This window comes from Mauremys reevesii, linkage group 9 (assembly GCF_016161935.1).
Source record: "Mauremys reevesii isolate NIE-2019 linkage group 9, ASM1616193v1, whole genome shotgun sequence".
In the NCBI taxonomy this organism is placed as follows: domain Eukaryota; kingdom Metazoa; phylum Chordata; order Testudines; family Geoemydidae; genus Mauremys; species Mauremys reevesii.
The window spans coordinates 10,860,523-10,888,359 of NC_052631.1; the positions used below are offsets into that span (position 1 = coordinate 10,860,523).

Here is a 27,837-nt window from a genome sequence, read left to right on the forward strand (position 1 = left end):
GGCAGCTTCCCCCGGCCCGGGGAGCTGTGTGGCAGCTCCCCGCCCCAGCTCACCTCTGCTCCGCCTCCTCCCTGAGCACACCGTCGCCGCTCCACTTCTCCTGCCTCCCAGGCTTGCGGTGCCAATTAGCTGTTTGGCGCCGCAAGCCTGGGAGGGAGAGAAGCAGAGTGGGGCGGCGTGCTCAGGGGAGGAGGCGGAGCAGAGGTGAGCTGGGGCAGGGAGCTGTTCCCCTGTGTGCCGCCCCCGCCTTACTTGCTGCAGGCGGCCCTCCCTGTGCCCCCCTGCCCCAGCTCCCTCCGCCTAAACGCTGACGACAACCGAGGTGGCTGAAGAGCCGGTCGCTGCCGAAGGACCCGAAATGCCACCCCCCAAATGCTAGCGCCCTAGGCGACCGCTTAGGCCGCCTAATGGGTTGCACTGGCCCTGACTTTGAATTGGTCTGTATGAGAAACCCAGTACCCAGACAAACAACAGTACAAAACTCACCGTTGTTGTAGTTCAACAAAATGTATTAAGAAAAAGAAGTCAAAAGAGGAAAAACAATGTGTGCATGTGAAATAGGGACAGTCCTGATTTTTGGGTCTTTTTCTTATATAGGCTCCTATTACCCTCCCACCCCCTCCTGATTTTTCACATTTGCTGTCTGGTTACCCTACTTTGAAAGCTTGTCAGATGTTTTAGTTGAAAAGCAATTTCAATTAAAAATGCTTTTTCATCAACATGGATGAAATTTTGTTTTTTCCCCTAACAAAAAAGCCAAACATTTTAGTTTAATTTTTTTTTAATTTACTGATAATAGATTTCAAAACTTCAATTGTTCACCTCTGTTTCTTCATTGCCATCCCTCCCAAAAAAAATTTGCAGAAAATTTTAAACAAAAACAATTCCGTATCTCTCTCATGAAAAAATGGCATTTTTCATTCAGTTCTAATAGCTAACCTCCAGATGGGTTCGTTAGAATGCAAAAACACCGCAACTTGCATTTCCAGAAAGCTTCTCTCTGGTTCGTCCTTTTGACCAGCATGTCTGAGATCCAGCCTGATTTCCAGGCACTTATCACTTCCCTGTTGGATCAGGTGTCTTAGGTCATCCATCCTCCTCTTTTTACTCACAGAACTGTTACACTTTTCATGTTTCTTTGCTATGCCTAACTGGTTATAGCACCAGGCATCCCACCCTCACCCAACACGGAGCACACCTCAGTATCTCTGAAGAGAGACATGTTAGTTTGACTCTCACATCCCTTGTATGTTTTCCAAATTCATTCACTGTTGCAACTGGGGCTTTGGATAAAAAAAAGTTAGGTTCTTGTTTTGTCTGTAACCCTTTTATATCTTGTGTCCAAATGAGCATCTCCGTACCACTTCCTCAAGGCTGGCTGCTCTCTTTCCAGACAGTGCTATGCTTTTGCATGGTAATTGTTCTGGAGGGAAGTGTCAACCTGAACCAAGCTCCTTGTGTGCCTTGCTTCTGAGATTAAAGAGTAGTTTATATATTCTTATATTTCTCTCAATATTCTACCCTCTGGCAAATGTGAATTATTGACACATGAATGTTGATCTTTCTCAGGTATCCTTCCAGATGAGATTTTGTTGCTGTGGAAAATTTGAAGGTAATCAGACAAGGCATTTTTTAAATATGAGATGCATACATACACATTCAGAACTTGATTATATGAACAGAACACACCACTCTTCCTCTCTCTCACACAATTTTTTTTTAGGTGCAGTCTATTCCTGTAAAGACAAATATCCCAAGCAAAGAGTTTTCCTCATACTTGTCTAACCCACTGTATGCACAGATGCCGTTGCCTCCTACATAAGTTATAACTAAACTCATTACTATTTATCACATTTTAGTGAATTTAAACTTCAGCACAAATCTGTTAACTGGAATTTTACCTTTATGTATTTTTCACTTTCCTAGCGTTGAATCAACTTTTGTCTATTAAATCAACCCATGCAAAATGTGCCCCCATTTGGTGTAACTTGGTATCAGTGGGAAACCTGTTCGGTGGGTGAAATGGGAGAGAGAGAAGCGCATTAGTTCATTTCACAATGAAAGGGACAGCACTACTTCCTTTGAGAGCCTTTCTGGTAACTTTCAGCTCCAGTCTTCCTAATTTTATCCATATTTGCAGTAAAGTAAAGATATTAAGAAGAATGGTCCTTCTAGTGAGTGATTCAGCATTTATATATGACCAAATTCAGCCTGTAGTGTCAGTAGGCAAATAAATGTGAGCTGGTTCTACTATGTGCAAAATTTAAAATAAGGGTGATAGTCTAACTACTGTGGCAGAAGAAAAAAAAAAGAGACCGCCTGATCTGCAGCTGACAGTGCAACTCAGGTTGGCTTCATGCTAGAATTTACACCAGGCCTGTGGCCCAGTCACAGGAGTCTTATTTTATCATCCAAAAATATAATTAGGAGCAATGGGATGACATTTAAATAAGGAAAATGTAGGCTGAATATCAGAAAAAAATCTTCCTGATGCAGAGAACTGTTAGACTGATTTAATCTCTCAAGAAATAATGGAAGCCCAATTGCTTGGGACATTTAAAACTAGGTCGGACAAAGTGCATAATATACTGTAAGAAACAATCAATCGTGCACTGGCAGGAGGATGGGCAAGATGGCATATTAGGTTCAAATTAAGTTCTGTTGTAAGCAGGTGCTGTTTCACTGACAACCTTGAAGGTAGCCTCAGTGGAAGGACCAAGGAGCATATGAACTTGTAAGCAGGACTGTCTTCTCACTCCCATGTGTTGAGTAGAGCAGACCAAATAATTTCAAATTATTTTTTTTTTAAATGAAGGAGCTACTAAAAAGTGACCCTAAAATAAAAAAAAAAAAAAGGAAAGGAAAAAAAAAGAGGAATTTAAAATCCTTAGACTCAGCAACTTAAGCATGGCAGAACTGAATTACATTATGTATGTATACCCTCGAACAGGAGAAGAAGCAGGAAGGCAAGACAAAAATCAAAATGGTTAAATGGAAAGACTCAAGAGGTCATTCAAGCCAAATAGGCATCCTTTCAGAATGAAATTCAATCCTAGTGAAGCCAAAAGAAAGGAACTGAAATGATGTTAAACAGAAAAAATATATTATGAGAATCAGGAAGGCTATGACAGAGAATTGCTTTTCAAATTCTAAGGAGATAGAAACAAATAATAAAACATTCTTTAAATACATAAAGAAAGGAATTATTGGGTCCACTGGACCACCCAAACATTTGCAGAGAGTGATCATGAAATGGTAGATGAATTAAAATGCATTTTAAAATTCAGATAAATATTCACAGTTTTCCCATACATACACATGCTGCACACTCAGCTGTACTCTTGAGGCATACTGGCAGGTCAGTTGAAGGAAGGATGGATGGCCTGAGCTGGCCCACGTGTGCCTGTTCTGTGGATCAAGGACTTCAGTCTCCCATGAACACTGAATTAATTCTCTTTAAAAAAACCCAAAAAACTATTTTTAAAAAACAGCTAAATTCTCCTTTTATGCCAAAAATTAATACAAATTCTAATAAATAAACGATTGTTGGGTGTTTACTTTGTACTTTCATGCCCTTTCAGCCCTGTTTTGATGCCCTTGTTGACTGTGAAGAGAGCATAGACTATAATAATTCCAAACACGTTCCCTAAGCAGAAGCCTTGGTAAGCAGTATGCTTCCACACCCCTAGGCCTACTACTGTGTTCTTCCCTTTATTTTTGGTGCCAGCTATTCTTCTGTACTTGTCTGATGTGGGTGCTCCTACATCGTGGCTTGTGGCAAACCTTTCAGCTATGCTAGACAAACCCTTTAAAATTTGTTCTTTGACGTCAATACAGCTTTGGGGAATATTTGTTATTTTTCATGTGACTGATAGGAGGTTTCCTGATATAGCTTCTCAAAGGAGTGGGCAAGAGAAGCACAGCATGACTCTCTAGGGGACATCACCTTTGATAGTTGAAAGAAACCTTTTCATCTTGAAATTGGGCTTAGAGGGATTGTGCACCATTTTAAGCTCTGAGATCCTAAGGAGATACGTAACATCCCTCTGTAGGTTGTTGCCTGGGGAGTTTACTTTCTGAAAGTTTAGAATGAACAAATTGCAAGGTTTCACATGAACTAAAAATATAGATTTCATGTGAACTAAACTCTTTCGCCATGAATAGTTCAGCTATTCAGGGTATTTGTGCATATTTCAGGTCATCAAGGCAATAACTTTATTTAAAACAAAAAAGAGAGAGAGAGAGAAGATTGTCAATATATGGATATTTTGTGCCTTTGGCTCATTTCTATTAACTATGTACAAAAGATCATTTACTGTGGAATCTATCACAATTTTCATACAGCTTTGTCAGTAACATCGTATGTATTATATTGTAAGCATGTGTGTGTATGCTTAAGTATATCTGAATCATATATACTCTATACTGGCACAAACCAGAATGTAAAGAAAGCATATATACTTTATTTATTATTTAAAAAAAAAAAAAAGAAAAAAAACCTCAGTGCACATGAAAAGTGCCAGATTGACACCTTGGAGATTGAAGTCGTTTGTTTAGCTACCATAGTTCAGAAACACTACAGTAGTGTACCCTTCCCCACACTGCCTCGGCTATGAATTCCAAGGACCATAGGTGAAATTCTGACCTCACTAAAGAGAATGGCAAAACTCCCATTAACTTCAGTGGGGCGTGAGCAAGTAGTTCAGTTTCTTTTCCTATTCAATCTTTAGCTTCCTTGAGTTTGCTAGCAGGGATGGTAGTGCAGGTTGTATACATCACATATAGAAACAAAATCTATCACACCTAGGAATTGGATTCAAGATCTACTAACTTATTTCAGATGCCATCATGTGGCAGTAACTTTCAGTCACTTACTGGCTGAACTAGATTTTGACCAATGACCTAGAGTTTGAAAGCCTCTGTATTCAATTACCTTCTTCTTCCCTCCTCCTCCTCCTCCTATTTTCTCTCTTCCTGTGCCAAATATGATCATCATGGGGAATATCCTGGAGACCATTTTTCCTCTTAAGTTAAAATAATGATCTAAAACTATTCTAAATCATGTCTTCCCCCAAATTCACAACTCTGTAAGTGCAATATTCTCCATATTTTCCTCATGAACTGACTTTTTTACATTTGGTCAGCTTTACCATTTATCAAGAGTAGCTGAGGCAAAAGATCATGACAAACTTGGTTTGAACATCATAGAAGACATTTGGGGTTGTACTGTGTTTCACTGAATCTATCCAGCCTTTAGACTAGAGATGAGTCCAAATCAAAATTCCCAATCTGCAAACCTCCAAACATTGGAAGAGTTCAGATCTGGACCTAAAAACTTTGCAGCTTAAAACCCAACCCTTCAGAAGCACTAATAGCCATTGTGCTTGGAGGCTATAGATCTGATATGGTTCCCTGTGAAGTCATCAGTCTTTCTATTGACTTTATGGGGTAGTCAGTTAATTGAAGAATTCTGGTACCTCACCTGAATGTCATATTGAATAAATATAACAGAGAGGCTATTCCACTTTATTTTATAATTGGAGATATACCTATCTCCTAGAGCTGGAAGGGACTTTAAAAGGTCATGGAGTCCAGCCCCCTGCTTTCACTAGCAGGACTAAGTACTGATTTTTGCCCAGATCCCTAAGTGGCCTCCTCAAGGATTGAACTGGCAACCCTGGGTTTAGCAGGCTAATGCACAAACCACTGAGCTATCCCTCCCCCCACTGTTAACTGGAAGAGGTTGTTTATTAAACATTCAGCAGTTCCTATAATGGAGAACACAGATGAAAATGGCTCTTTGGCGGGCAGATTGCTGTAAGTGCTGTTGAAGCTTATGACCATTATAACAGAGTAGTTTGCCCTGTAGCCTAGGTCAGTGGCTCTCAACCTTTCCAGGCTACTTTACCCCTTTCAAGAGTCTTATTTGTCTTGCATACTCCCAAGTTTCATCTCACTTAAAAACTACTTGCTTACAAAATCAGACATAAAAATATAAAAGTGTCACAGCAAACTATTTCTGAAAAATTGCTTCTCATTTTTACCATATAATTATAAAGTAAATCAATTGGAATATAAATATTGTACTTACATTTCAGTGTATAGTATATAGAGCAGTATAAACAAGTCATTGTATGAAAGTTTTCCAACTTCACTAGTGCATTTTATGTAGCCTATTGTAAAACTAGGCAAATATTTATATGAGTTGATGTATTCTCTGGAAGTCTTCTGTATACCCCAGGGGTACATGTACCCTGGTTGAGAACCACTGGTCTGGAGATTCTGGGGCAAAGCTAACCCTGATTAGAGGCTGGGCCCCACCTGAGAAGAATCAGGTGATTCCTGACTAAAAGGAGGCAGGTTTAAGCACTGACAGAGGTCAGCTAGGGAAAAAGTTGAAAGGAGAGTCAGAATATGAAAGGAAGTTTAGAGAAAAGCTCTCCAGGCAGGGAGGTCTGGGGGAGACTTGACTAAACAGGGAAGAGATTGGAGGACGCAGAGGGGAAGTATGAAGCCTTGAGGTAGGAAGTGGCCTAGGAGAAACTGCAGCACACGTAAAGGGTGGCGATCCAGCTGTTCTGTCTGGGCCCTGGACTGGAATCTAGAGTTATGGGTGGGACTGGATTCCTCTACTGGCTCCAGTGTGTGGGGTTACAGGCTGAGGAATAGCCCCAGAGAGGGCAGAAAGATTGCTTTTGTATGAAGAGACTTTGGGGGCTTTTCAGTTTAGACAGTTGTGACCTTGAAGGGGGTGGATTTCAGAAAGTGACCTAGCTGGTAGTTTGAGTTACTAGCAGAGAAACCACCACAGTGCTGGAGTGATAGTGGGCAGGGGATGCTAGCCCTACAAAAGAGATGAGATGCTGCCTCTTACTAGGAGGGGGCACCTAGTGGTGAGTGGACTCTGTTATAGCTGTAATAGCTGAACCCTCAAGGTGGTAGAGGAGAAATTAATAAAATATTTTAAAATGTGGAATTGACTGCCACATATGGAAGATATGATGAACAATGATGTAATTACATGAGCAGTGCAGCAGAAGCAGCTGCTGTGGGAGAAAAGCGACAAACGGAGGGAAATGGATTATTAATGAGAGAGGGAGGTATTCTAGAGAAGGCTACACCAAAGAGAAGCAGGGGAAGATAAGGAATGATAGGCCAAGCAAATGGTGGCTGGACCCTTTAAAGTGTGGGCCACAGAGTTTCCTCAAAGGTTTTCTGAAAGTGGGGGCAAGTCACCAAAACCTACATGTGTTTTGTGAGAGATGATGTTAGGAAATACGTGGCCAATTAGGACTCCACAGTTGTCACTGTGATCATTGGGAACTGCATGGAAGTGGTGGAGATAGAACTCCGGTCTTGCTGCTCCAAAAGTACAAAGGCCTAAAACTTGAGCTAAAAGCAAATATCCATTAGTTGTTAGCAATTCAGGGGTGACGATAAACAGTTCTAATTCTATCTATTAGAGGGAAATGATACACAAGTCCAATCATCAGGGTCACTACAGAACTATGTGTTTGGAAGCTTTAACTTTTTTTTAAGTTAAAAGTGAGAAGAGGTTTTCCAGGCTAGGAATGCCTGGGTGTGAAGAATATTAAAGGTTGTAGCTGTGCCAAGCTTTAATGGTTTTGAGGCGATTGTAATGGTCAACGCAACTGAAAAGTTGCAGTGCAAGCAGTAAGTGATACTTCATGCAGACAAACTACTTTCTCAAAATGACCTTAAGGAGGGATGACCCATACATTAATCAGGTTGTCCTGTTAGGAGGAATCAGAGTTATACCCCTGGTTTTTTCCTACCTATCTTTCCAAATGAATGTGTCCAAATTTTTTGAGGAATCAACAACTCAGTAATGATAATTGGTTTAATTTCAATTTAGATTTAGTGTTCCAGACTGGCAGCCCAGGAGACTGCAGTCTTTTATTCACACAACAGATGCTGCAAGCCTGCATAGGTTACAACAGAGCAAGCTTACACACACACACTGCCTCTTGGTGCCCACCCAAATGCCTGGACCCAGGCCCTGCAGAAACCCTGCTTCTGTGAGTGCAAGGACAGGTCAGAGTCAGTTCTTGGAGACACTGCTGAGAACGCCAACAAAGATATCAGTTTGGGCTAGTTGTGGTGTAGGTTTATTTTGTGATGTGGTTACTTGTCCAAGGGGGATTCAACAGGTGACCACACCCATTTCACTCAACAGCCAAAAGGATCATTAGCATTGTTATTAATCCTATAAGCAGAATTCTTCTTCGAGTGATTGCTCCTATGCATTCCAGTTAGGTGTGCGCGCCGTGCGTGCACGGCTCTACGGAAGATTTTTACCCTAGCAACTCCGGCGGGCCAGCTGGGCGCCCCCTGGAGTGGCGCCGCTATAGCGCAGGATATATACCCCAGCCGGCCTGTCCGCTCCTCAGTTCCTTTTTTCCGCCCGTGACGGCCATTGGAACAGTGGAGCACAGCTTAGCTGACCTCCACTTCCCTAGCTGCTCGTAGTTTTCTCTCATTCTGTTTATAGTTGTAGTTAACTCTGTTTGTTTGTAGAATAGTATAGTGTCTTTATTTTACAGGGGTTCGGGGTTTATCCCCTTCCCCTCGCCCGGTGCCGGGTCCGATGCCCGGTCCACAGGGTTTCCTAATGCTCGGCCGGCCACAAGCCGCTGCCGACAAGAGATCTTCTCCTAAGTGCCTCGAGGGATCTTACCTCACAGATAAGTGCCGCATTTGTGAGGCCTTTAATCCGTGAACAAAGGGGAGCGGGGCTTTCGTTTTAAACAACTCCTGAGGGAGGCAGCTCTTGCTCCTCCGCTCTCGGAGCCGAGCGCTAGTTAGTTTTCAAGGCGCGCTCCCTCGGCACCGGATCGCCGGTACCGCCAAGGCCTCCTGGCACGGCCGTCGCTGGCTCCGACGTACCCTCGGCATGGATCCCTCTCCTGGAGGATGAAGAGGCACAGTATCCTTGCTGCGTCCAAGCCGCCGCCTCTGCAGCCGAGCGCTATGCTCGGTCGGATCGTCCGGCACCGGTGTCTGCCGCGGCACCGACAATACCCGCACCATTTACTCCGGCCAGGCAAGAGCCGTCGAGTCTGGTGCTGGAAAGCTCCCACGTATGGACCGTGGTTGAGCTCGCTATGAAGCTGCGTCCAAGCCGCCTGCTCCGCAGCCAAGCGCTATGCTCAGTCGGATCGCTCGGCACCGATGTCTGCCGCGGCACCGACAATATCCGCACCTTTAACTCCGGCCAGGCAAGAGCCGTCGAGTCCGGTGCTGGAAAGCTCCCCGGTGCGCACCGTGGTCGAGCTCGCCCGGAAGCTGCGTCCGAGCCGCCTGCTCCGCAGCCGAGCGCGATGCTCAGTCGGATCGCCCGGCACCGATGTCTGCCGCGGCACCGACAGTATCCACACCGTTAACTCTGGCCAGGCAAGAGCCGTTGAGGCCGGTGCCAGAAAGCTCCCCGGTACGCACCGTGGTTGAGCTCGCTAGGAAACTGCGTCCGAGCCGCCTGCTCCGCAGCCGAGCGCTAGGCTCTGTCGGATCGCCCAGCACCGATGTCTGCCGCGGCACCGACAATGCCCGCACCATTAACTCCGGCCAGGCAAAAGCCGTCGAGTCCGGTGCTGGAACACTCCCCGGTACGGACCATGGTCGAGCTCGCTACGAAGCTGCATCCGTCGTGCGAGCTATGGTCGAGCTCACTATTCTCTCCACGCCGGAGACAGTGTCCACGGCGAGGGATCTCATTGCACCGACAGCATCTGCGCTGCCTCAACCCCCGGCACCGCCGGTGCGGGTTACATAGTCGATGGGCAAGCCTGTCTTGATCAGACCACCCTACGTCGGCACCGCAGAGCGGCACCGTTCAGGGTTGCGGTCCCGCGGATGTTCTCGGTCCCGTCACCGATCTAGGTCTCAACGCCGCTCACAGTCTCGGCACCGTTCTCCATGTTGGTACCAGTAGTACTCGCGGCACCGGTCAGCATCCCATTCGCTGGTCCGGGACACTCAGCACCGATCCAGCTCCCGGCACCGACCCAGACACCGGGACGCCCGTAGCCACTCCTGATCATCGAGCCTCGCACCCTCGGTCGACCGCCCAGCGCAGCTTCGGTGGCAGGTCCCGTTCTCGGTACCGGTCTGCCTACCGGTACCGATCCCCGGTGCCGCATCGAGCGACGTCAGTTACAGACGGAGACTCTACCAAGAGCTTTCAGCTCCTCCAGGGCCACCCAGCCACGCATCAGTGTCGTCCCGTGCGGACACTTCATATGCGTAGCACTCTGTTTTCCGATGTGCCCTCCAGAGTCTTCCAGGAGACCTATCAGTGGTCATTCTGGACGCCTTGGGTGTACTACCACGCCAGAGGCGTACCAGCGATCCCATCTCGCTCCGTTCCCTCGGAGCTCGGGGTGCCAGAGGTGACAATTAGTCGTCCCCGTCCGACCGGTACAGAGCAACCCCCGGTTCGGCACCGGGCTCCCAGATCCCACCGGATCAGGAGGTCGTCCAGGAGCTCGAGCCCACACGGGACCCGCTTGTCCCTGGCCTTTCTTCTTCCTCCTCCCCAGATGAGACGGGGGCAGGAACATACCCCTCCGGCCCTCCTCTAATCGAAACGCAACCAGCCCCTAATTCCAAAGAGGCTGGGCGTGTGGTCTTACGGGGCCGTAAGATGTACCCGGAGGGGGCCCTGCAACTTCGTGTAGCGAACCAGCAAGCCCCGCTTATCCGCTACTGTGGGTGGCGGTGGGCAAATTTACAGAGTCGGTTCTTCGGAACTCCCGTCAAGAGTTCGATGCCCTCCTGCAGCAAAGGACAGAGCTGGAGAGAGCTTCCCTCCAGGCCTCGTTGGACGCAGCTGACTCCGCTGCCATGACTCTGGCCTCGGGTGTTGCCACGTGGCGCGTTTTATGGCTCCTGTTGTCGAGCCTTCCCTCGCAGCTGCGGCACGCTATACAGGACTTGCCCTTCAATGGCACAGGCCTGTTCTCTGAAAACACTGGCCCTAGGCTGCAGAACCTAAAGGGCAGCAGTGTCACTTTGCTCTCTCTCTCTCGGCGTGCACACCCTGGTGATTCAGCGCCGACGTTTCCGTCCCCAACCTCCGCTCTTACCCTGCGCCTTGACAAAGTCAGGACTTGGCCAGTGGGCGTGGCTTACACGGTCGTGGCCATCAATCCACACCCCAAAGGAGCCGAAATTAGGGTCCTTCTGACCACCAATGGGGCAAAAGCCTACCCATCCTCGCCCCTCCTAAGGACCCCTCTCTCGAGCGATTCCTCTGGCAAGAGGCGCGGACGCTCCTCTTCATTGGAGCTATACAGGAGGTACCTAAGGGCAAAACCTATCCCCTAGGCGAAGGGAGGTCTCAGACCTATCCTAGGCCTGCAGATGAGTCGCGATGCAGATGAGTTCCGCATGGTACCCATGGGGACCGTCATCCCATCCTTGGATCCCGGAGACTGTATGCCGCCCTCGCTATGAAGAGCGCGTATTTTCACGTCGCCATTTCTCTTCCACACAGAAGGTACCCCCGGTTGGGGGACTACCGTCGTTTCCAGTATACGGCCCTCCCGGTTGGCCGCTATACAGCCCAAGTGTATTCAAAGTGCATGGCCGTAGTCGCCGCCTCTCTTCGCCACCGTCGGATACACGTTCTCCGTATCTAGACAATTGGCTCATTCGAGGGACCTCCGGGCCCAAGTTACCAGTCATGTGGGCATCGACACGGACCTATTCCTGTGTCTAGGCCTGATGATCAATATTAAAATCCACTCTGATTCCCATACAGGGATGGGAATTCATTGGGGCCGTCCTGGTCTCCAGACTCGCCAGGGCCTGCTTACCTCAGCCTTGGTTTCAGGCGAGGGTAACAATTGTACAAGGTCTATGGACCTTCCCGCCAACTTGGGCTCACACTTGCCTAGGTTTCCTGAGTCACATGGCTGTCTGCACGTTTGCAACCGAACATGCCAGGCTTCGCCTCTGTTCACTTCGATCGTGGCTCACCTGGGTGTGCCACCCGGGCAGAGGCGGCATGCTCGTGGTCGTCTCGTTCCCCCCGAGCAGCCTAGGCTCCCTCGACCGGGAGTCAGCGTCCTCCCTGGTGTATCCAGGGATGCTGTTTCATTCACCCCTTGGGGTCCCTCATGACAGACAGCCCATCTCTCGGCTGGGTGCGCACCTGGCGTAGTCTCGCACTCACGGCCTTCGGTCAGCGCAAGAGCTGGCCTTACACATCAATGTCCGAGAGCTGAGAGCAGTCTGCCTGGTGTACCAGGCGATTCAGCTGATGGATCGTCTCAGCAGATCCTTCCTGTCTCACAAGTGGTAGTTTCCTCCCGTCTTTATCTATTCTGTTTTCCAGAAGTGGGTCTTTCCCCGCATAGCCCTCCTCGCTCTCGCGAGAACGGAAAGAGAGACAATTCTCCTCGTTCAAAGGCCTCTCCCCAGGCTCGGTCTTGGAGGATTTTCCTGAGGCCGTGGACCAGCCATCTGCCGTACGCTTTCCACTGTCCCCGCTGGTTCACAAGATCCTGCTAAAACTCCGCAGGGACAGAACGCCCTGATCGTGATCGCTCCAGTGTAACCTGGGCAGCACTGGCACACCATGTTGCTACACCTGTCGGTAGCAACCCTCTTGGCACAGACCCCATGACGTGGGATCACGGCAACCTTCACCACCCGGTCTTGTAATCCCTGCACCTCACAGCAGGACTCCTGCGTGGCTAAACCGATCCGAGTTACGTTGTTCTGCCTCGGTTCTACAGGATTCTCCGGGGTGGTAGAAAATCTTCCATTCGGTTAAAGTATCTGGCCAAGCGGAAGCGTTTCTCCTGCTGCTCCGAAACGCGCAATGTTTCCCCCGTCGAGGTCCCGCTCCATTCCATCTGGTTCCTCAGGGCTTGGAGCGTTTATACCTCCCCCCCCCAGTGGGGTCCCGCCATAAACCTGGCTCTTCAATCTGGTTCTAACCAGCTTTATGACTGCCCTATTCGAGCCAATGTCAACATGCTCATTGGTATACCTGTCCTGCAAGACAGTTTTCCTGTAGCCTTTCCTGCGGCCAGACGAGTCTCCGAGCTTCAGACTCTCTCAATAGGCCCAAGGTATACTGTGTTCCTCAGGGACAAGGGCAGTTATTACCACGTCCGACCTGCCTCCCTGAGGACGGGTCGGCCTTTTCTATCTACCAGGATATCTTCCTTCCGGTCTTCTTTCCGAAGCCACTCTCTTTGCATGGAGAGCAACGGTGGCCCTCCTTCGACATCCGCTGGGCGTCCGCAATCTATATCTAGCGGACAGAGCCCTCTCGTAACGCCCCCAAAACCTTCATCGTACCGGCATACCGGACGAAGGGCATACCTGTCTCCTCCTAGAGGTTTTCATCTTCAATGACGTTGTGCATCCGCACCTCCTCTGTTTTGGCCCATGTTCCATAGAGCCACTTTGCTGCACATTCCGCCAGGGCTCACGCTTCTCAGCTGCCTTCCTGGCTCGCATACCCTTTCGGGGGATGTGTTGTACACCTACCTGGTCCTCGGTCCACACCTTTGCCTCATTGGTCCAAGAGTCCGGAGCTGATGCAGCCTTTGGCTTAGCGGTTGCGTTCGGCAACATCTAACTCCGATCCCACCGCCTACGTAAGGCTTGGGAATCACCTAACTGGAATGCATAGGAGCAATCACTCGAAGAAGGAAAGACGGTTACTCACCGTAGTAACTGTTGTTCTTCGAGATGTGTTGCTCCTATCCATTCCAGACCCGCCCTCCTTCCCCACTGTCGGAGTAGCCGGCAAAAAGGAACTGAGGAGCGGACAGGCCGGCTGGGGTATATATCCTGCGCTATAGCGGCGCCACTCCAGGGGGCGCCCAGCTGGCCCGCCGGAGTTGCTAGGGTAAAAATCTTCCGTAGAGCCGTGCACGCGCGGCGCGCACACCTAACTGGAATGGATAGGAGCAACACATCTCGAAGAACAACAGTTACTACGATGAGTAACCGTCTTTTTCAGTAGCCTGAATGGCCAGTTAGAATTTTTCAGAACTTGGCTGCAGATAAATCACAAAAATTTCTTTTCCTTTTTTTTTTTTTTTTTTTTAAATTTATTTAGTATCTTATAGAGTATCCTCTAATTCAGTCTTTTGAACTCGGCTGTAGCACTGTTGCTCCCTAACACTGGGATAATGAGCAACCCCACTATGGTGACAGCTGCTTCTGTCTGGTTCTGTCTTTCTAGAGCTACATAAGCACGAAGTGCAGTGACATCATGCTCCCTATGGTGTTAATTATTAGCTGCTAAAAATAGCAGCAAACAGAATAGAAAAATCAAATGTCTGTTTAAATCACTGATAGAATGGGAAGGTAAAGAGACAGAGGTGAGCAGAAGAGCTTTTGATTTTAAATCCAAGCCCAGCAACATCAGGATGCAATCGTGGTAAATAGAGTTTTAGGATGCATGAATTAAAAAAAAAAATGTTAGGGCCAAGTCCAGAATTTTAATGATATGTGAATGTTTATTTGTGTGTTTGTGTGTTGCCAATTGCCTAGGCTGCGTGATCAGAATAGTCTGCTTTGAGGTTTATTTATGAAGTTATAACTAGGGGATTTATAGAATTATAACAATTTCATTGTTAATGCCAATATAATAGAGATTCCATGCAAACAGAACTAAAAGTAATGCAATATCAATGTTGTGAAATCATGTATTCAGATGTTAGGAAATTAGAACTTGAATTATCAAATACAGTACAAATTGATGCTTTTTATGCAGCTTTAAAGAGGAGAGGTACAGTACATACAGTCTCAGGCCATGATTCAGGAAAATGCTGAAGCCTGTTCCTAAGTGCTTTGCTGAATCAGGGCCCTCGATATGTTACGATTTAAGTCTCAGTGAAAGAGAGACAAGTTTGAAGAAAATTAAATGAGTAATCTTAACTTTAAATACCTGAGGATTTGAGACAGTCCCAGGAATTAGGTTCTCAAGTTTTAAGACTATCCCAGTGTTGTAATGGCCCAAACTAAAGCAACATCAGGTTTGATATGGACTTGGGATGGTCAAAAATTTCAGATGGCACAATGCTCTAGACTGCTCCAGCTTCCGTTGATCTGATAAGTGTTTCAACTTGCATACTCTAAGGACATGTCTACGCTTACAGCATTTGTGGTAAAGACTCTATGTTGGCGGGAGAAGCTCTCCCACCAACAGCACTGTGCGCACTAGCACTTATGTCGGTATAACTTATGTTTCTCAGGGGGTGGAATATTCACACCCCTAAGTGACATAAGATTTGAACGTTCCAGCCTATACCTTTTAAGAACTAATGCGCTACAAACTTTGCTGATACTGCCTTGCTGTGTGGCACTATACTTCTCTGACCCTTAGGGTACATCTGTACAGCAAAAACCAAAAAATCATGGCAGTGAGTCTCTGAGCCTGAGTCAACTGACTCAGGCTTTTGGGCTAAAAATAACCGTGTAGAAGTTTGGACTTGAGCTGGAGCCCGGGCTATGAGATGCCTCCTCTGGGGTTGCTGGGTTTCTCCAGCCCAAACAGGAACATCTACAGTGTTATTTTTTAGCCCTGTAGTGCAAGCCCAAGTCAGCTGAGCTGAGCTCTGAGACCTACTGCCATGGGTTGTCTGTCTTTTTTTGCAGTGGAGTTATGCCCTTCGTCTCCATCAGAAAAATGAAGTAGCATTGTAACTAACCCCACTGCAAATTGTGGCTGTGAGTGTTGAGGGACACCAGTCCCTAGATGTTTGGTAGCATGATGGGTGTATGACACATGCCGAGCCAATTCTTGCAGATGCTCTGATGACTAGGCCCTTTAAGGCTCTAACCCTTGGGGGGAAGGGGGCGTTCCCACAAGCACTCAGTCGCAATAACAAAGGATTGCTTTATTGGGGTTGCCCAAAATAAAACAGTTCAATTGCTCTGGTTACAATAACTTAACGTTACAAACAAAAGACAAACTAGCAGCTCCTAACGCAGCCCATAAGGGCAAGGCATAAGTTGGAGCTAGTGCCAAGGATACTCTAGGCCCCGCCTCTTCCAGAGGCAGTCACATGCAGATGGGCAGATCCTGGATCCTCAGTTTCTCCGTCTGTCTTGTTCAAATCCATCCATGCAGCCCCTTGTTTGCCGACCTTCCCAAGTATCCACCTGTCACACAGCTACCGCTGGCTCCCTTGTTCCCAGGCTGCTACCTCAGGGCTGCTGATCCTACTTGTCGGGAGGGAGCCAGAGGCGCTCATCCCTTCGGGTTTTTTTAAATGTAATGTTCTAGCCCTTGTAGCTGCAAATGTGAATCAATACAGGGCTCTCTTACTAAATCTGAAAACAGACCAAGAAAAATGATGGATCAAATTTCTACCCATTGGGGATGGTTAGGGTGCAAAGCACATGTTTAGTGTGGGATTTCCTCTCCCTCCCTTTCATGTTCGGGGGTGGGCGTTTAGTTTAGGTGAGGAGCTCTGGAAAACAGCTTTTTCCAACCCACTGGTGTGTGGGGTGGGGGAGGACTATGATAGTATGAAAAGGAGGTGGGGGAGAAATGTTTTACAAAATAAAATACACTTGGAGCATGTAGCTAGTTTTTTATTTATTTATTTATTTATTTTTAGAAAGAACCCATCATATGATGGGTTTTTCCAGCTGCATCTCCCTGAAGGCTTCACACTGCCGTCTTCTAGCACACAGCACTGCAGACAATGCAGCAACGCCCTTATTCTCTACTAGGCAAAGATTTTTTTTTTCCATTACATTGACTACATCATTCACAAGCTGCAACAATTTCACAGCATCTCATATCTTTATCCTACTTTCAACAAAAAATACTTTCTCACAGTTTAGTGGACATTATCAGGGATTAGAACACGTGCACTTACACAAACAGGTGAGGTTTTTTTGTCTGATTTCTCTCTGGCTGCTTAACACTTTCACTGATGGCTGGATACTGGTAATAATGGTGGTAGAACACCATTAGAAGCATTCCTATTCTATTGGAACTCTGGCATAGCGATGGTAATGTAGTGTAAATTTATGGCATCACTGGAGCCAGATTCTGTCCCTGGTGCCTGGAATGTTAGAGCTATGCAAAATATTCTCAACAGGAGGTAGAACTATCTGGAACTCAGGCTTTAGTTTTTCTGAACAATTGACACTTTTTCAGTTTTTTGTGTGGAAAATTGACCAGTTTATCAGTGAAAGTGAACTCAATTCTAAGCAGAAATTATGCAGAAATTTTAAAGTTTGAAATCTGAATATAGTGATTGTGAACGTAGTGATTTTTCCTGAATTTTGTAGAAAAGCTAAACCTGAGAGGCCCAAGTCACCTAAAACCAAATGACAAAAAAATAAACAACTTGAGTTAAATGTTTGTGGAAGAACATTCACTGGTTTCACACAGCACTAGTGAAGCCACAGTGAAGTTATTAACAAGTCAACTGACCATCTTTCCTGTAGCATAACAAGAGCTAATGGCTGGAAGTTAAAGCAAGACAAACTCAAACTGGGAATAAAGCACAAATATTTAACAATAAGGATAATGAATCATTGGAACATCTTGCCAAGGAATGTGGTAGATTCTCCATTGAACACAATCTCTAAATCAAAATTGTAAATCTTTCTAAAAGATATTGTCTGGTTCAGCAACAAGTTATTTGGCTTGACCCCTCAGTGAAAATCTTGTGTCTGCTATTTTTTCATATGATTTTTCAGTGTGCTGTAGAAATTAGTCAAGTCTTGGCTCCTTTACTGATACCGTCTGAAACAACGATTTAACAGGATGAAAAATGTCATTTAAAAAAAGCTGATTCCTGGGCTCATAGCCAGGATTTGTGGATCAGGATCCTGAAAACCTTAGTTACTGAAGTAGTTCTGTTGTAGTCATTGAGTCTATGCATGTGAGTAAAGACCCCAGGATTGGATCTACTGCCCTGTGTTGCATCTGGCTTTTATATAAGATGTAAATTGAATACATGAAATTCCCTAGAATGCAAGGCTAATATTTTCAGACTATGGTAGCAAAGCTGAAGTAAATGGGAGCAGCTGGCGCTCAGCAACTCTTGATATTGGGCCACTAGGAATGTTAGGTGCCCTAAATATAGACCTAAGTGCCTAACTCTAGCAAACTACGGTCCACGGGACCATCCTGCCTGGCCCTTGAGCTGGGGAGGCTAGCCCCTGGCCCCTCCCCCACTGTCCCACCTGCCCGCTGTTGCGCAGGGGCTGTGTGCTCCTGCCAGGCGGAGCGGCACCCAGACCTGCTCTGAGCAGCATGGTAAGGAGGCTGGGGGGTTGGATAAGGGGCAGGGGGAAGACAGGGTGGTTGGATGGGGCTGAGGTTCTAGGGGGTGGTCAGGGAACATGTGGGGGGGGGCTGGATAAGCATGGGTGTCTCAGGGCAAGGGTGTGGATAGGGGTCGGGGATGGGGAATGGGGGGGTTGGATAGGTGTGGGGTCCCGGGGGGCCTGTCAGGGGGCTGGGGTGTGGATAGGGGTTGGGGGGCCATGGGAGGGGGTGGTTAGGAGACAAGGAGGGGGTGGATGGGTCAGGGGTTCTGAGGGGGCAGTCAGGGGCAGGAAGTGGGAGGGGTGGATAGGGGTGGATAGGGGTGGGGGCCAGGCTGTTTTGGGAGGCACAGCCTTCCCTACCTGGCCTTCCATACAGTTTTGCAACCCCAGTGTGGCCCTCGGGCCAAAAACTTTGCCCACCCCTGCTTTAGAGACTTACATTTGAAATGGTGGCCCAAATGTATCCATACAGATATATATCATTCTGGTGTTAGTTTGCCAGAGTTGGCAATTATTTCAACAGTATGCCTACACAGCAAAGAAATGAACAATTCTCATATATTTTTCAAGAGACACTTTCATTCAGTGTCCTCTGTAAAGTGTCTACAGCCACAACTACCAGCCTGGCAGGAAAGGGTGTTGCTTTTCTTTTAGTTAACTTAACTTCCTTCCTCTCTCAACTTCCTTTTTGTAAAGATGAAACCTAGCAATGGAGTGTTTGTCTGTAGTCCTCCTCTTTCCTGTAAGCCCGGAGAACCCTGTTAAACAAACAAACTTGTAAGATGCTGATCCTGCAGCTTCATGGCTTCAGTGGGAGTTTTGCTTCACGTGTAAGGACCAGAGGATCCGGCTCTGAGAGAATATATTGTGAGGCACATAGAGACAAGAAGCAAGTGGGATTTGGACTATTAAAACAAAGCATGTTTTGCTTTCCAAGCTGCACTATTTAAGAACACTGGGAAATGTGCCTGAGTCTGACAGACTATAGAAGTAATGACTCTGGCTCAGGCCCTGAGTCTGACAAAGAGGAGGCTTGATCCAAGTGAAGGCTTCCTGGAAGCTGCCAATTCTCTTGCCTGCCTAGGAGAGGAGAATATTTCCTGGGGCACAGGTGAATCCAGTCCTTCATCTTTCAATCTGTTTATAAACGTTAATTCACAGAGATGTTGTTAAGGAAGTTAATGAATTTTCCCCTGATTTCAGAGGGGAAACTGAGAAACAGACATTAAAAAATTGATCATTGGTCACAGACAGTTGTCAGTTCCTAGTTGCTGACCTAGAGAAAGATTCAGAGATGAGTTTGTGCCCAGAATAAACTAAAAGCACAAGAGTATGGGGGACCTCTGTGCAGAGACGCTCTCTATATCTTATGAATTTACAATATTGGGCAGAGGAAAAAGCTAATAGTAAGAGTGCCATGTTAAATGACAGCTCAGGACTGTTGGCTGAGGCCTTGGTTTTTTTGTTTTGAGTGGGGTCAAGGTCATCACTCAATTTACTGCTTATATCATAAAGGACTTAATTGAAATTCTCAAGCACTAGGGAAAATCTTCCCCTTATACTGAGAATACTTCACTTGGTTCATCTGACCATCTATGCTATTCTAAGATTATATGTAGGACTGGCTTCTTCAGAAGTGTTGCAGAGTAGCAGTTTTCAATGCACATTGATATTTTGCCAGTCACGTGCAATGAGGGAACGTCCTCCCATAAATCAATGGGACTATTTGACCATGAAAGAAGACAAACAATAACTGCACTGTGTCCTGCAGGAGACAGACACAAACTAGTAGGGATATTTTCCTTGCACGGTGCTGCAGGGCCTTAGCCACCAGTTACGGCACTGCTAGTGTCACATAGGCCTTGCAAGTGGAATTTAATCAGGACTGTAAAACAGTGGAACTCTCTACAGAAAACTTAATTGATGTTTGTCATAACTTGGCGATGTTGGACATGTAGCAGGATCTTAAGTGAAATCATCCTATAAAAAAGTGAATACCCAATATCAGTTCAACAATCAGTATTGCAGATAGTTAACTGGATTCTGTCTCAGATGCCTACTAGTGATTTATCTTTGTGGTGATCTGGCAATGATGGGTTATTTGGGAGTAATTAATTATGTTAAGGTAGAGTTACTTATAAAACACAAGATCAAAAATCCATGTATTTGTGGATGCATTTAGGATGCTCCATGACAGAAAATGACCTGCCATCCATTCGCTACCCTTAAAATGCAGGGTGTGAGGCCCAGCTGGTATCACCTGTCTGCAGAGTGCACAGGGAGAGAGGCAGTCTCCTGCACAGACGGTCCCACTCCATGTAACTCTTTATTGAGCTACTCTGAATGACATCAAGAGGCAGATGGGAAGCTACTATGGCATACAGCTCACATAAATTAAAACAATCAGCATGTGATTAAAACCACAAAAAGCCAGGAGATGCAGAGCTAAGAAACACGTTCTCCCTTCTAAAGAAAGGACAGGGAAAAAAGGAAGATTTTGCTTTCTGTTGCTTCACTGAGGAAAGGGTGAAGAGAGTCCTACTCTTTGTACAATCAGGGCTGCTCATTAAGGAGGCGGAAGAGACCATCAGTGCAGTTGTCCTGGCCTGGGCTCAAGGGGTGGGACTATGCCTGGTGACCTCATGTAATGGAAATGTGCAGAGAGCAACCAGCAGGAGGTGCTGTCTGAGGTCACTGGGAGACCAAACAGCAGAACCAGCTCTTGGCAAAGAAAACTGAAAACCCTCAGTTAACTCGAGACTTCTAGATCTGCTAAGAAAATGGATGGAAAGCAAAAATGAGGCACAGGGGTAGAGAAAAGGGGACTGGAACTAATGGGAGAAAGCAGGGAAGGGAGGAGTGGGGGAAAAATTAAGGAAGGGGCTTCTGGGCAATTGGAATCTCCATAGCGGGGTGGAGAGGCTTTCTGGAACTGGGCCCCAGAGTTGACAGCTGGTGGCTTGATTCTATATGTTATCTTGGGGCCTGATTCTGCTCACTAGTCTTGCCTGGGGAGGTAAATGCCACTGACTTAAATGAAGTTACTCCAGATTAACCTTGGTGTGAGAGGAGAATCAAGTCCGTAGGGCCTACCTGTACAGGCAAAATGATTGTGCTGGGTGACTGTTCTAGTACAACAGTGCCCTGACTGTGTTACAATGCCACATTACCACCCTTTGTCTAATGACATTTGTATAGATTTCTGATCTTCTATTATAGGTCACTAACCAGAATGGACTAGGAAGAATATAAGATAGGGCCATTAGCTTACCCCTCTCTCTCAGGCATCAAGGGAATGACTAAGAGTGGGGAGGTGTGCACATAAGCCAAGGCTCTATGATGTCTTTGACTTTGGTTGCACTCTTTATTGTTAATTCTTGTAGCTGGAATAATGGAGAGATCGATGAGGGTATTGTGCCTGGGCTACTGCTCAGGTTCCTAGCTTCCTGCTTGGATGAGAACAAGCAACAATTCTGGGCAGTAGCCAAATACTCCTTTCACTGTCAAAGGCCCACACTGCAGTTGTAACTGGGTAAGGTGAGCAAGTTTAAATATACATTTTTCTCTAACATCATCTCTGCTCCCACTGAAATTAATGGCAAAGGTCCTTGATGAGGTAGGATCAAACCTAATGTTCTTCACTTCAGTGAGGCAAACAGCTAACCAAATCCTGCTCTTAGTGGAGTTGTTCTGGATTTAAACCAGTGTAACTGAGTAGAATTTGATCTGGCATCTTAAAATTGAAATTTTGTTTGACTGAAAACACTACATTAATCATTTTAACAGTTCTAAGGAGAAAATATGCTGTTGTATTGACCTTGGAAATGTCATGAAGTATGGTAAATATTAAGTTTCCCTGCTAAATGGGAAGATTAGAAGTGCTGTCCTTTAGTGCTTCATATGGTAATCAAGTTGTCAGAAAAAAAGCATTTTTTTTAACATAGCTGTCAAGCTGATGGGATTTAAAAGGAAAAGATTTTCAGCTACTCAGAATTTAAAAGAGATTAAGAAGCTCCAGTTTTAACAGCCCACCACAGATGAAGACTCCATATTTTGAGTTTACCTCTCCTCTGATTTTCTTCACCCATGGCCATATAGTCCCAGTCACTGCTGGCTCTGTTATCTAATAGTTAATTTAGAGGGCAGTTACCTGCCCCAAGATAGTACTGAACATCTAATGGATGCCAATTACTAGGTAGCTGTCTGCAACAAAGAGGGAATTGATGCTTCTGTGAATGTTTCGGTATATTAAAAATATTTCCGCTTAAAACATTCTTATGTTTATAGTACCCACCAAGTGAAGAGAGCAACTGACTCTGGCAATTTATCAACTGGAATTTTTTCAATGGGCATCAGTGAATGCTTCTGTAAATAGATTATGGATGTGCTGGCAGAACCATTAAGCTTTGCCGTAAAATATATACCCAGTATGTACCACACTTTAGACAACATTTTATAACGTCATTGGTTTCTGATCACTCATCTTTGTCTGTTACTCACTCTCCATCATTAAGAAGCTTTAATTTTCAATTGAGCTTTTATCCTGCTTGGAAATCTTGACTTTTTTTTCTTATTACATCTGCCAAGATTATTTGGACTGCTAGGCAAAGGCACCATGGCTGTGTTTAGCGAGTTGGATGTGGTCAGGTTGAGGTGGGCCAATGCAGGAAGCAAGCCAAAAAGTCACAAAAATCAAACTACTTGATTGTCCCTGAATCAGAACCTGGATCCCTCTCCGTGACCAAGAAAATGCACATTCAGCACAAGTAGGGTGAAGGGTGGGCAGGTGCTCCCATGGCAACTGAGAGAAACCTGGGTGAAAAATTCCTCTACTTTGCCTACATTATGGGGATTTGAATGTCTCAGAGGCATTGGTAATAGTTTATAGAACCCTGCTCCTCTCTGGAATGATGCCCATCCAGCCTGGGTCATATATAGTGACACTAACCTGTTACCATGTTAAGGCTGTTTGGTGGATTATGTGAAGTATGCTTGATGGCCTCACTCCATTTCCTAGTGCATGCATATTCACAATACAAAAATGCCACTACAGTTGGCTCTAATTGACTTTCTTTTTTGCAGTCTTAGCTCAGAGCCAAGGTGACTGACTGGCTCAAAGAGGTTCCTTCAGGTCAAGGTTGAGACACAATGTTGAGCAGGGCCGGCTCTAGGTTTTTTGCTGCCCCAACAAAAAAATTTGCCACCTCAAGCTCAGGTGGGGCTGGGGCTCACAGGCGGCGCTGGAAGTGGAGGGAGTGATGTCACCTTCTCCTAGCGCCTGCAGGGGCTTTAACCCCTCCCCTGCCTGGCCATGCAGAGAAGCCCCAATATAAAGGGGGGAGGGATAGCTCAGTGGTTTGAGCATTGGCCTGCTAAACCCAGGGTTGTGAGTTCAATCCTTGAGGGGGCCACTTAGGAATCTGGGGCAAAAATCAGTACTTGGTCCTGCTAGCGAAGGCAGGGGGCTGGACTCAATGACCTTTCAAGGTCCCTTCCAGTTCTAGAAGATGGGTACATCTCCTATTATTATTATAAGGGGTGGCACAAGGCACTGCAGCAGCCAGTGGGCAGATGAGGTGGCACAGCCCCAGCTCCCTGGGACTCACCCTCTCCTCCCCAGGTAGCAGCTGGGCCCTGGTAGCTCAGCATCCCAGGGCTGGGGCTTCCCCTTCCCGCTGCGGCCGGGGGCGTGGTGCTCTCGCCCCATCTAAGTGGCGCAGCTCTGAGAGCACAACTGCCCCGGGAAAAAAAAAAAAAAAAAAGATGGCCGGAATGCCACCCCTGGAAATGTGCCGCCCCAAGCCTGCTTTGCTGGTATCTAGAGCCGATCCTGATGTTGAGGGTGTTTGTGGGAAGCTTAAGCTGCTGCTGCCGCTGCGCATGCTCTGTCTGTTCTGGACTAAAAGCTGTGGTGAGGGCTGGCAGCCAGGCCTGCGGCCAGGTGCCACTTCACTCCTGGCTTTGCCCCCAATCTCAGCCCTGTGCCAGGAATGGAGCCGCAGCTGGGGGCCTGGTGCAGGGTCAGGAGCGAAGCCAGGTGTGGGGCTAGGAGCTGGGAACGCAACAGGGGGCTGGAATGGAGCAGAGGGGGCCTGGGTGATGCTCCCTCTCTGCCCCCATGGGGGCTGGCCCAGGCCCCTGCCACACACCCCTGGATAGTCCTCTATGCCCCCGGGGGCGGGGGTGCTCCACACTTTTGGGACCTCTGGATTAAAAGCTAGAAAGTGCTGTTCAGAAGAAAATCAAATACTAATAAAACTCCTTTTCAGTATTGGTAGTATAGCTTATTAAAATTGAAAGATTATTTTTTTTAATCTCTGTGTAATATTTTTGCTGTTTTACTTTTTGCATTTCATTCTTTCAGAGACTGAACAAGATTGGTCACTTTCACGTTTCTTATACTCAGTTTCAAATGATTTGTTTCTGATGCACCCTATCATGACTAGTGCAATGTTATGTTATGTAGTATATTTAGTTTCAAGAGCAGGGGAGGCAGGTGACCTGGATTTGATTTCAGGCAGCTCTGCCATGGATTCACTGGGTCACCCTTGGCAAGTCACTTACAGAACTTTGTTCCTCACTGTCCCGTGTGTAAAATGTGGATTATGAAAGGTATTCACCATTGTAAACAGTTTGAGATCTTTGAATAAACAGCACTGTGTATGTGCAAGTATTATTTAAGTTCAGCCCTGTTTTACAATTACATTCTACAAACTATTTCATTTGTCCTTTAAATCCTATATCATTTGACTAGAATGTGAGACCCTACCTCTTTATACCCCTCTTAAAATAATCCCTAAATGTTGGGTCCTAACTGTTGTACAAGTCCAGGCTTCTTTGAGGAGCTCTGAACCTCTAGTTTATCAGAGTTTCAAAAAGATCTAGGTGACATCCAGCCCATTTAATGGACAGCATATGCATTTACTTTGGCTAAAAGATAAAGGGAAACCATTAAGAAGTAAACGTAGACCAGCACTGCAAAATGGGTCGTCCTCCCCCGACCCGCTTTTCCCAGATGACTCCTTGTAAAGGACTTGATCACCTAATGGAGGGCACAGTAGTGAATTCATTTTCATTGCTCACAGCCTGCTTTTAAATCTGTCTCAGATCACATTTGAAATGATGTATTAGTGCAATCTAGGCCACAATGTTATTTCCAACATCCCTAATTCATTGTTACTGGCAGCCTTACCCTCAGGAAGGATCAGGGCCATAGGAACAAGGTTGATATTGGTCAAAGCTGAGTGTCAGTGGCAGAGCATGTTGAAAAGTTTGCTAAGACCAGCCTTTGTTTCTCTTTAGCCCTGGAAGAATTAGCCTCTGGTATTGGACTTTCTCATTCATGAATCCTAAAATTCAACCCTTGTACCAAAAATCCTTTCAATTAAGAGAAATAAAATCTCTTCAGTGGCAAAACCTGAATTGCTATAGTAGGCTGAATAATGAACCCTGTAGTTCAGTAGTGTCTTTTACACTTACTAATAACTGGATACCTCAGAGGAATCAAAACACTTCTATAATGCATCTGTTATGCAGTAGTGTGCCATAGGGAAAATGTCCTCCCAAGCCCAGCTGGAGATTAGTTTCTATCCCAAAGCATGAGGATTCATAGCTTTTTGTCATTGTTATCCTAGTTAGTGCAACTGCTCCTGCTGTTCTCATTCATTTAAATGTCTAACTTCTTTTTTAATCTCACTAAATCATATTTGTCTCTATAAAATCTTGTTGCTTGGAGTTCCACAGGCTAAACATAAAGCACATTCAGTTTGTGCAAGAAATAGGGTTTTGGATGTGTAAATTTGTTCATTTGTGTTCTGCGATGATAGTTTACAAATTTATATGCTCATAAAGAATTGACATTTTCTAAAGTATTGGCCAGTAGCTGAATTAAACAATCTTCCATTTAAAAAAATGTAGAATATACCTTGATACATTTTTACTGTGCTTGGACAACAGTTGTTGGTAGTACTGTAACTTCTAAACATTACAAGCATGCTGCTCTACATGCTTCTACCATTTCAAGTGGAAGAAGATGGGAAGCCAATTGAAATGTACACAGCCAAAGCCTATTGCTTGCGCAAACTAAACGTTATATATAAACACGGTGTCAACATTTTAAGTAATAAATTTCTCCTCTTCACCTTCATGGTACTCCATAATTCTACACCCTCTGATAACTCTGTCCATGTCAATTCCTGCACTACCCCTTCTATGGGAGTTTTTCCTAGTGGATAAAGCACTGGACTGGGACTCGGGAGGCCTTGATTTTATTCCCAGATCTGCCACTAGTCTGCTAGGTGACTTTGAGTAAGTCATTTCACCTCCAAATGCTTCCATTTCGCTATGTGTATAATGGGGATCCTTTTGTGAAATGCTTTGAGATCTATTGATAAAAAGTGCCATATAAGTACTAGGTGATATTATTATTGTTTGTTTATTACCTCTGCTTTGTTAAGTCTTTCATGATTGTCTGCATTGTCTTCTTCATTCATTTCACCCCATATGCCTAGAACAGAATTTTCTATTAACATATATTATGCCCCCTCTTCTTTAAGAAGCACCCAAGAACTTGCCTGAAATGATCACCCACTGCTCTGTGTTGATGGATGTGGTTCTTGTTTGCACAATATTGTACTCACTCATGCCTACAGTCTGCAAAATCCTTGGAATAGGGATCCTGTTGGGCATATGGTAATATACCCTAAAGACAAGTAATACACAGAAATTGCTATTAATAATTGGGAATAGATTTGCAAGCCTGAAAAAATGGGGCCCCTGTGTGGTACCCCAAGATCCTTGAGGGCATCTTCAGGATTCGTAGGACAGACTCTCATAATCTTCCATGTGTGTATTAAACCCAAATTCCTATCTGGAGACAAGAATCCAAAGGAAAATCCACAAAGAGAACTTCAGAATCAGTTTTGTGAACTAGCAAGTTATATTCAAAATGGGAGGCTCAGTAATAATCACTTTGTGCTGCTGCTCATCTACGTTCTCTGAAGAGAGCAAAGTTAGTCAAATGGCTTGTTTGTTTGTTTGTTTTGGTAGCTGCTCTTTGAGCATTTTCCATATTTGCATCAGTCCTATACCTTTGTCACACAGAACTACCTGCAGAACAAAGATTTTATAATATTCTCACAGCTTCCTTCCTTCCTTCCACTCAAGTGGCACTGCAATGGTTGCTCAGTTGTTCTCCTCACACAGTGAGTCACCTGGCTCCCTCCAGAGAGTCTGGAGTCAAGACTCCAAGACCTAACTGCAGAGTGAACTGACTTGATTGCATAATCAGTGATTACACTGGACCTCAAAAGCCAATCAGTTTGTCTCTCACCTTCTATTCCAGCCACTGATTCTTCAGATTTCAAGTGATAGTTTCCTTGTTTTAGTCTTTTTTACTTTTATTACATTTTCTCTGCCTTGATTTTTCTATTATAAATCATAAGGATTTAAAGGTGCCTGAAAGATGCTGTATTGACAGCCCTGGAAACCAAAGCCTGGTGTTTCTTAACAGAACAGGTTCAGCTGATAAAGCACAGAAAGTGCTCTCTTCCC

The 27,837-nt window shown here is 45.7% G+C and overlaps 1 protein-coding gene and 1 long non-coding RNA gene across 4 annotated transcripts in view; one reads left to right on the forward strand and one right to left on the reverse strand.

The window, feature by feature from the left end:
• GNB4 (G protein subunit beta 4) overlaps positions 1-27,837 on the forward strand; it is a 116,761-nt gene that overhangs the window by 28,749 nt on the left and 60,175 nt on the right. The window contains exon 2 of one of the 2 annotated variants that reach the window (XM_039487855.1): positions 1,570-1,612. The exons of the other annotated variant lie outside the window; for it this stretch is intronic. The gene's annotated coding sequence lies outside the window, so the exon portion shown is untranslated. The remainder of the gene's footprint in view (positions 1-1,569; positions 1,613-27,837) is intronic. 2 annotated transcript variants of the gene reach the window in all.
• On the reverse strand, positions 829-17,029 carry LOC120371725. 2 transcript variants are annotated; one of them, XR_005584543.1, is made up of 5 exons: positions 16,878-17,029; positions 16,153-16,323; positions 3,317-3,454; positions 1,902-2,006; positions 829-1,595 (listed from the first exon to the last, which is right to left on the reverse strand). It is a non-coding gene; the product is annotated as an uncharacterized LOC120371725 (long non-coding RNA). The 2 variants fall into 2 exon arrangements; XR_005584544.1 differs by lacking the exon at positions 16,153-16,323 and having other exon boundaries at positions 16,878-17,021.